The sequence below is a fragment of the Camelus bactrianus genome, chromosome 6 (genome assembly GCF_048773025.1).
Source record: "Camelus bactrianus isolate YW-2024 breed Bactrian camel chromosome 6, ASM4877302v1, whole genome shotgun sequence".
Taxonomy (NCBI): domain Eukaryota; kingdom Metazoa; phylum Chordata; class Mammalia; order Artiodactyla; family Camelidae; genus Camelus; species Camelus bactrianus.
Genome location: NC_133544.1, coordinates 90290985 through 90301345, shown reverse-complemented (window position 1 = coordinate 90301345; position 10361 = coordinate 90290985). Strand labels below are relative to the sequence as shown.

Genomic DNA, 10361 nt, shown 5'->3' with positions numbered 1-10361 from the left:
GAGTATAGGGGTGTGTGTGTGTGTTTGTGTATGTGTGTGTGTTTCCTAGCTGTGTCTGCTGACAGGGGCCCAGAGGCAATGAAACCTTAGTAGTAATGAACATACTTATTGCTCAAATCTTGGTTTCTAAATACTATTATCCACTAAAAGTAACCAAGGCTTCTTTAGAGAAATGACTGATTTTAGGACTGGGGCATGGACAGTCCAAGGTAAGCCTGGAACATCTTGTTGCATCAGATAACATGCAAATGCCAGAAAAAAAATGATAAAAGTAGAGCAAAAGGACATAGGAGTCAATTGAAGAAGTTCCCATTGGCCAAATCTGGGGCAACGTGAGCATCAAAATAAATAATGGTATGATAAATAATAACTCATAAAATAAAAATAAATAAATAAGAATCCCTCCTGTATATGGATAACCGAATCTCTTTGCTTTACTAGAACTAACGCGACATTGTAAATCAGCTATACTTCAATAAAAAAAGAATAAAAATGACAATTAAAATTTTTTTGAAAAGAATCCATGATGGTAAAAAGATGAATATATATATATGAGGGAGAAGAGAATTCCTCCCTAGGGCAGAATTACAATTAGTAAAGAAGGATTGATGAAACCAGAAAATCACCCTTTGGCAACCGCTGTAAGTAAGGAATGTTTCAAACAAGTATCATCAACAGATGCTAAAACTAGAAGGTAAACATTTAACAAAAAAGCAGGATATTTGCATAGTCTCAGAGCATCTCCCCATGAGATGCTTATTCATTATAAAAGAGAGAGTAATATGTTTACAGTGGAGAAACCTGACAGCCACCACCTTAATCGAGTGATCAAAGTTAACATCGCCAGTAACGTGACAGGGAGACACCACACGCCTCTTGATTTAATCAGGACACACCATCACCTGCGTCATGTTTCTGACAGAAAGGCATAACCAGAGTCTAATCATACGGAAATATCAGATAAACCCAAACTGAGGGACATCCTACAAAATAACTGACCTGTACTGTTCAAAGTTACCAAAATCATGAACAACAAGGAAAGGGTGAGAAACTGTTCCAAATTAAAGGAGGCTAAAGAGACGTGACCACTAAATACAATATGCGATCCAAGATTGTATCCTAAATCAGAAGAAATATTTTTCCCCTTTTGCGATAAAGAACATCACTGGGGCAATGGCGAAATGTTTATGTCTGTGGATTAAGTGATGGGATTGTTTCGTTATCAACTTCCTGACTTCGCTTACTGTTATGTAAGAAAGTCTTTATTTTGTCTTTATTTTTAGGGAAAACACACTGAAGTATTTATGGATAAACAAACCAGCGCGCAAACACAGACAGACACAGAGGCACATATTTCTATGCCAGTAAAAAATCTTCCAGGAGCATCCATTGTAGGACATGCATAATACTCCCCTGGCTGGGTACACTGCAATTTATTAACCGTGACCTTCACATTTGACATTCTATTATTTCTAATGTTTCCCAATGATAAATAATACTGAAGTGAACACCCTTGTATTTAATACTCTGTCCACATATCAGAATTCTTCCTTTGGATAAATCCATAGGAATGTTAAATAATGTCCAGGGGTATGGGCATTTTTTTAAAATTGAAGTACAGCTGATTTACGATGTTATGTTAGTTTCGGGTGTACAGCAAAGTGACACATAATATACACATACATATATTCTTTTTCAGCTTCTTTTCCATTAGAGGACTATGAACATTTTAAGATTCTTCCTACATGCTTGATTCATATGAATTAGAATAACCCGATCACGTTCGTGCATGTTCTCATTCACTTAAAAATTTTGCTAATTTCAGGGGGAACATTTCGCAATGTTTTAATTGGCATTTCCTGAATCATTAGAGAGGATGTTTTTTTCCCTCAGAAGAGGGAGTTTTGTGTTCCTGGTTCCTGAGGGGATTCGTGGCAGTCATACATTCCTCTTGGGCGTGAGAAGAGCACAGCTACTTGTAACTCCTGTGAAGTAATAAATAGTGATTACCGTGCTTACTCTTAAATGCAGTCAAGTCATTTGCGACACAGCCACATTACCGCACAGGCTTGAACTGACGATTTATTTAGACTCCTAGAATGAAGAAACACAGTATCTCCAGGGAAGGGTAAAGAATGGGTGACAGGAGGGGGTCATTTCCTTGCCTGTTTGTCTACTTCCTCCCCTTTTTCCTTCTTTACATCTCCCCCTTCCTCCTTTCTAAATATATGCAAGTGTAAGTAATCAATAGTGTGTATATACAGACATACAATGTGTGCATTGTAATATAATGTTACATACTATCATTATTAATATAATATAATCCACGATGATGTGATGTATGCATGCCTTTGCTGAGCACCAAGAGGATTCAGAGATGTGAGGCCTCTGGGAGCACAGGCTTTAGTGGAAGCAGCAAGATACAAGCCTCATGATTGCAGGTCAAGGGGGCTAAGCCCGACCCCAACATCCTTTATAAGCATCTTCATTTCCCACCAAACTGAGCTATGCCTTTTCTCTAAAACCCTCCTTGTTTTTCTTTTTTTCCTTTGGGGAGGGAGGTAATTAGGTCTATTTATCTAATTTTTTTTTTTTAAATGGAGGTACTGGGGAACGAACCCAGGACCTCATGCTTGCTGGGCATATGCTCTACCACTTGAGCTATACCCTCCCCTCCCCCACTTGCTTTTCTTTCTTGGAACATTGCTGTGCCTCGAGTTTTCCTTCATTTACTGCCCCTTGGGTAACCTAATCATCCTTCAAGGCTCGTTCAGATGCCACCTCTTCCAAAACGCCTTCTCCAACTTCCCACTCTTAGATGCCGTGGGGTCTGCGCGCCCTCTGTATTCTCCCCCTCCCCCCACCAGCACATGGCACTTCAGACTTGGCACCACACCTGTTACCACCTTTGTCATTCATCCTCTGTTAGGCTGTGAGCTCCTGGAGGTCAGGACCTGGCCTCTGTGTCATCTGTCCCAGTTCTGACAGGCGTCAGAGTCCCCGTGTCACCTCTGAGTCCCTGTGTCACCTGTCACAGTCCCTGGAATGGAGAAGGCGCTCTGTGAACACCAGGATAAGTGAAGGAAGGAGTACATCCATGCAGTCTCCTTCACCTTCACAGTCTTCCCACATCTGTGTTGTCCGCAATGTGTGTGCAAGACTAGGCTGAGAGTTATCACCTCTGAGCGATTGCTCACAGCTTGGTCTGTGGGCAAGTTCCCAAAGGGAAAGCAGGAACTGGGCGTGTGAGTGTAGAGAGGTTATTGGCCTGGGAATTGGGAAGCCTAGGTATCTACCCCAGCCCTGCCACTACCCAATTGTTTGACCTTGGAATTTCGTTTCTTCCTCCCTGAGCCTTGACATACCCATCTGTAGAGTGGGAGTTGGGCGTGATCACCAAGGATCTTTCCTTCTTACACTCACCCTGTCCACACAGAGTGCGCTGACTGCCTTGGCAGCTCCTGAGAGCCCTGGGTACTGAGACTAACCCAGAAAAGAGAAAGTACCCTAGAAGCTACTGGGGGAATATGAGCTCTCTATTTTCTTAAAGGCTGTGGAGTTTTTAGAGATATTTCCCATGTGACACCTTTTCTCTCTTAGGTTACATAACTTATTTCACTTACATACACTTATATACTTGTGTCCTGTCTTAAAAAGTAATCATGAATATGAAAGGTAACCCTAGGCACAACCCAGAAGATTAGCTGTCAAAACATAGAGATAAGTCAATTTTCTATGGGAACATTTATATATTCATAGGAAAGGGCAGAGAAGTTTACATACCAAACTGATAATAATGGTTTTCTCTGTGGTCTGACAGGGAAGCTACTAGAGTCAAGGGGTCCAAAAAGACGTTAGCCTTATCAGCAATGGTCATTTTTTTTTTAAACCAGAGAAGGTATCTGTGTATTATTTATACAAGAAAGGCGATGGGAAGGGATAAATTTGGGAGTTTGAGATTTGCAAAAGTTAACCACTATACATAAAATTAGATTAAAAAACAAACAAATTTGTTCTGTATAGCACAGGGAAGTATATTCAATATCTTGTAATAACCTTTAATGAAAAAGAATATGAAAACAAATATATGTATGTATATGCATGACTGGGACATTGTGCTGAACACCAGAAATTGATGCACTGAAACTGACTATACTTCAGTAAAAAATTAAATAATAATAATAATAAATTAAAAGGTTCAGGTGACATTTAGTGCTGCACTGCCATAATTTTGGGTCTTGATACCTATATGAGTATTCTTTATTTTCATTTCCTCATCTCTCTGTCTACCTGTCTGTCTATCTTCTGTCTGAATATAAGGGTAAGAAATCATTTAATTTCTAACAAGAAGGAATTGGTTAAATGAAATTGTTTCCATTCATAAGATTATTCTGCAAGCATTAAAACTCCTGTCTCTTAAGAGTGTATATTTTCATGGAAAAGAAGCAGGTTAGGTAATAAAAAACAAAAAAAAAAAAAAAAAAAAGAAGAAGAAAAAAATCAAAACTTTACAACAAAGGACAGACTAAAAGTAAGGGCAATAACAAAGAGAATGATGTCCAGGAGGAAGAGATGGCAGATATACTCATGAAAGGGGTCACATCTTCACTGATTGGGCATTAGACGTGCTTCTGAGCTTCCTAGCAGCCAGGGAGAAAAGGGGAAAAAAATACAATTCCTTCCATAATTGTTCAAAAGGAGGATGTGTTTCAGTTAGGCAGAGGACAAAGACTTGCTGTGACAGTCTGAAATTAATTTAATCTAAGTATCATTATTATTGTCCCCTGAGGAAACTGCTTGCTCTTCTGCAGACACACAGTTCTTCTCACCTCATTCCCCATTACTAGCAGTGGGGTATTTGGACATCTCTTGGAGAGGCAGGGAGAGCATGATGGTGGGAGATCAGGTGTGGCAGAGGCCCTTGGTGGCCTCCTGGAGCTGGAGTCCTAAGACCTGGATCTGAAATCTAGTGTTGCCTTTTCTGTCACATCAATCATTGTGAGCCACCATTTCCTCATCTCTAAAACAAGAGCAGTGACCCCTGTTTCTTATTGCCTTTGCAAGGATTAAACAAGGTAATGAATGGGAACACACCGGTGTAATGTCCTGCCCTACTGCTTACTGGTTATGGGATATTAGGCAAGCTACTAGGTCATTCTGAGCCTCAGTCTCCTCTATAATAGTGTCAGCTGGTCAAATAAGTTGAAGAAAGGCTGAGCAGAATGAATATACTAATGAGCAGAATGACTCTCCATGGGTCATGGAATCTCAGACTTTTTAAACTAGTAAGAAGGATCATAAAATGTGTTCTGCCAAACAAAAGAGGAAAGGGAGGCCCAGAGAAATTAACTTCTGTTCATTTCAACCAATGTTCTTTTTGTAAAATTCAATTTGTTAGAAGCTCAGTGTATTTTTAAGTGTTTAAAGTACCTTAATGCCTGATTAGCATTTTAATAATTAATAACTTTAATATCTTATGATCTGATACCTCCCTTTTCTCCTAAAGTGAAATGTGATGGGTTGACCTTCAGGACAGGCGTGCCCTCCTTGGGTTGTCATTGAGAAGGTCACTGATGGTCATAATTTTCTCCTCCTTAATGCGCCGTTGTCCAGCTGAGACATTTCTTTGAACGCTTTACCCTTGCCCAGGGTTTCTAAACCTGTCAATGTCAATTGCTTTTGATCTTACACTAACACATGTTGTCATGTGAAAACAGAAAGCCCTTCTTTTGTGAAGATATGGGAAACTATCATGGGTCCCTAGCAGCACTCTGAGGATAAGGGTACCCTCTATGATGATCAGGGTCATATAGCAAGAAGTAGAATTCACCCCGGATGGTTCAAATGACACTTGGTCGAGGGAGATACTTACAGAGATCTGAGCAGAATTCAGGGAACCAACAAGGGACACTGGTGCACTCAGAGATCAGCATCTTAGGGAGGAGGAATGTTGTTACCACCCTTAGATATGAAAGGATAAGAGGAGTAAGTAGTGTTATTGGAGCCCAGTATGAGCTGGACCAGGGAGAAGGGACTGCCCATCAGGAGCTATAGCCACGGAGAGAGGCAGCCACTGCCAAAGACAGGCCATCACAGCAGGGAGATAGAGGGGAAGAAAAAGATCTGACCCATATCTCTTCCTGTCCCCAGTCTCCTGCCAACCAGAAGGGAACTGGCAAGGGGGGCCAGGAGGTGCATCTCCAGAGGCAGACTTTGGGGCATGGAGAGGGCAGAGAATAGATCTGGGGGTAGGGGGTTTGTGTGTTGCCAGGGAGCAGGGGATGGCTAGCCAGTAAACTCTCAGAGAGCCAAACTAGAAGAACCTACACATGATGGCTGCCATCAGCCACCCTAAAGTAACGCTTGGTAGGTAACCGAAAGGGTTGAGTGCACCCAAGACTTATTCCCGGGAAGCAGAATTGAAATGTGATTTCAGTTAAGGAAACTGATTAAAAATTGATTTCACTGTACCCAGTCAAGGTGCTCTAAGAACTCTCAATGGGAGCATGGACACCTGGAGTGAGGACTCAGAGAACAGAATGTGGCTGTGTGTCTCAACACTGGCAGGGGAGAAGGCGGGCTCGTTATCAGCCCCTCTGTGAGCCTGGCCCCACAGAGAGATGGATGTATCAGACTGTCACAGCTTAGTGACATCTGCCATGAAGACCCCCTGCTCCCGCCCGGGCTCCGAATCAGACTCCCCAAGTAGCCTTGTGTTCAGCATCTGACTTTCCGTATAGATTTCCTGTAGAGAGAGGATGTGATGTGCTGATCAGCACATATAGGGTTCTGATTCTCTTGACAGTTAGAGCTCATTCTAAATAAATTGGCCTCTGATATATCTGATGAACTTGGGGATTCTGAGTCAGGGCCCACGTTCTAGCTCCCCAACCACCTTTACTTCCATTTCCAGAACCTGGTCATACCCAGATTCAATAACTAAGTGTCTGAAGCTCTGAGGACCAGATTCTGGAGTGAGGACCTGCCCCAGGGCCTTGCCTCTCTGGACAACCAACCAGCCTCACCAGAACACATCTTTACTTCAGATCTCCAGCTGCTGTTCTGGCCTGCTGACAACCCACACCCCACCTGCCTTTTCAATGCTTGTTTTTATTAGACTTCAGACTCCAAAGCTGGCAGGGGGCTTTAAGCCAAGCATTCCAATCCCCTACCCCATTTTTTTTTTTTCCAGAGAAGAAGGCAATCCCAGAAAGACGGAATGACTTTTCCAGAGTTTTAGCACATGTTGGTGGCTTCCCTCAAATTCTTTTTCGAAGTAGGAAGGAAGATGATGACTAGGTGATGGATGGATCGACGTATGCATGGATGGATGCAGGGATGCATGAACAAATGGATGGGTGCATAGATGATGTATGGATGGATGCGTGGATGGATGCGAGGATGGATGGATGGTGCTATGGCCAGGACTACACTTCAACACACCCTCTATTGTGGTTGTGGCAGAGGCTCTGTGCCACCACTGAGGCCAAGATAGATATTTCCAAGCACACTATGTCCCACCTCAGGCATTTTACCCCCTTTTCTGCCTCAAACCTTTCTCCAAAGTTCCAGAATCTCATTCAGCCTAAGTGCAGGGCAACCTCAAAGTGTAGCAGAGTCAACATCCCTGGGGATAACCCTCTGCCGTGGAGGAATGAAAATCAGTGCTTAAGAGCCCAGCCTCCTGCCATTCAAAGGAACAATTCTGAGATGACTTCTAGATGATTCTTCAGAGTTCGCCAGCAGGACTGAGGCCCACCTGCACACAGCAATAACCAACTCACACTCTTTGCTGGTTTTCCCCCTTTCCTGTCTCGCTCCCCCCGACTCCCTTATTCCTGCTTCCTGGGATCATCTCCCAAAACACCCCCTGCATTCAAGTCCTCATCTCGGGCTCTGCTCTTAGGAGAACACAAACGAAGACCCTGCCAGACTGGTCCATTTCTCTTCCCCCGGAAGGAAGATGATGACATTTATGATGCGCATATGCATGCCTTCTTTCCAGATGAGAAACTCAGGGCCCAGAGCGGTCAGGGAATCTTCCCAAATTCATAAGACGGTAAGTGACATCGCTGTGCTGGGTGGGCACAACTCACAGGACACTTCCTTTTTGGGGGAGCGGGGGAGGGGAGGTAATTAGGTATTTATTTATACTGGGGATTGAACCCAGGACCTTGTGGTGCATGCTAAGCACGTGCTCTACCACTGAGCTATACCCTCCCCTCGACAGAATAATTCCTAATCATGCACCTGCGGAGTCTCATAGCTGGAAGGACGCTTAGAATCATCTAGTGCCACACTCTCAACCTACTATTTACCTACCCAAGATTGTTTTCAGACTTAAAAAAAAATCCAAATCATTGCCCCCCTTGAAATTTTAATACCACGCGCGTGCACTGGGCTATTCTTTCAGATATTGTTGACATTTTTTCTTTTCATCATTTGACATCATTATTGATGGCTTGAATAACTTAGCAGAATGAAATAGTAAAATATAATGATTTTTTATTTAACTCTCGGAGCCCAAGTCACACACAGAATCACTGAGAAATAAACCACCACCACCCAGGAGGCAGCTCCTGGGCACACACGAGTCATCTCTTGTAAGGGGACTTTGTGATGGAGTGGGCGATGCAAAGGAAGTCTTCCAGTCCCCACCGTCCAGCCCCCGTAGTTTTGCAGCACTGACCTTGAATGCTTTTTGTGTCTCTTCCATGAACTTGATGTCAGTGCTGTTCCTCTGATACCAAAGAAAACCTGATGAGAGAAATAAATTAAACGCTGAGAAGTAAGATTTTGCCAGGCAGGGTTGAGCTTTGGAGGGCCACAAGCCATTGTAATCGCTAAGACTTTATCATCCCCAGAACCAGTGTTCACACCCTTGAGGGTGATGAAGCCACGCAAGTTAGCCCAACACCATCATTTTACAGATTAGAAGGACCACTGGGAGCTGGAGGAGGGGTTGCACCCGGGGACCAGGCAGAGCTGGAATGAAAACCAGCTCTTCATATTCTGAGCCCAGAGCCCAATTTCTGTCACCCAAGAACCTTACTCACCAGTCAATATGAATTGGGCCCGCGCTCAGTGGTCTTGGTGCTCTCTGACCCTCAATTTTTGCTGGAGGGGAAAAAGAAAAGTCTTCATTTTGCTGTGGAATGTTACCATGATTATTAAGCTGTGTTACAGTTGCTCCCCAACCCAATTTCCGCTGGGGCATATAAAAGCAGAGAGCTAATTACATGATAGCAATTACCTGGAAATTATATGTTTATTGGTTCTCCACCAGCAGACGCTACTATTTTTGAACTTTTCATTGTTCTGCTCAGTGACAGGAGTCGCACTGTCTCTACTCCCAATGTGCCCTCCGATCTCATGATTAGCAGGCTTTTTTTAAACAGAGCCACTGCCAGCAGCATGGAAAGCCTCCAGGGTAGGAAAAGGAGCCTGTGGACTCAGTCCGTGCAGGAGGCACCGGCATGCCTCCATCACCCACATCCACACACACACCTCACTTCTCGACAGGAGCCTTTAATAATAAAGTGCGCAGCATCCTCTGGTCTAAATGAAGCACGTGCCTGTCTTTGCCCTTGGATACTGGGAATAGTGTCCAATAGGAAGGGGCCTCATCTGCCACCGGATGTATTTACCTACCCTTCAATTACATGCCTTGGTTAATTGTCCCTTTTCTGCCAGCTCAACTTACGACAGACATCCTGAGCCTCGCCTGTAATTATAGTGAGGAAATATTTATCTGGGCTTTTAAAGGGAAGCCTAAACTGGGTCAAAACATTGAAGGTAGGATGGTCAGGGAGCAACGAATTGGTTTTCGGTGGGGGGGTGCTTTGAATGCTTTCTGCCACGCAAGGGCCCTTGCCTGAAATTCTGCCAACAGTATCTCATTCTCTTGTTGCTTTTATTACGATTTAGATTTACAGACAAACATCTGTGGAGGATTTTTACAGTTTATGAAGTGCCTTTGGCATGAAGGGCCTGACTTATCTTCAAAAATGCTGAGAGCAGTTAGGTGCCTTGGCTGTATGCCTTCAGCCATTAACATGTATCTCCTGGCCTGTCCGGAAGGGTCAGAGGGCAAACTCTTTCCAGACCTATTTATGCTTCTGTATGGGTGAGGAGGGCGCTTACAGCACTGGTCACTCTGCAGGTGTCTTCTGTTCACAGTAGGACCTCAGCACCTGGCACAATGCCCAACGCATGGTAGGATGGCACTCTGCTCACTTAGCCTTGACCTGAGGTTGGAAATCTCCTAATCACCTGCCCAACCACTTCTTTAAACAGATGAAGAAACAGGTCTTCCGAGGTAAACAGACTTGCCCAACCCCCAGAGAGCCCAGTGAGTCAAC

The 10361-nt window shown here is 43.6% G+C and overlaps 1 long non-coding RNA gene across 1 annotated transcript; it reads right to left on the bottom strand.

The window, feature by feature from the left end:
- Nucleotides 1–8522: 8522 nt before the first annotated feature.
- Nucleotides 8523–9512, bottom strand: LOC123617005 (uncharacterized). Its single transcript, XR_006725094.2, has 3 exons — nt 9254–9512; nt 9057–9117; nt 8523–8757 (listed from the first exon to the last, which is right to left on the bottom strand). It is a non-coding gene; the product is annotated as an uncharacterized LOC123617005 (long non-coding RNA).
- Nucleotides 9513–10361: the final 849 nt, after the last annotated feature.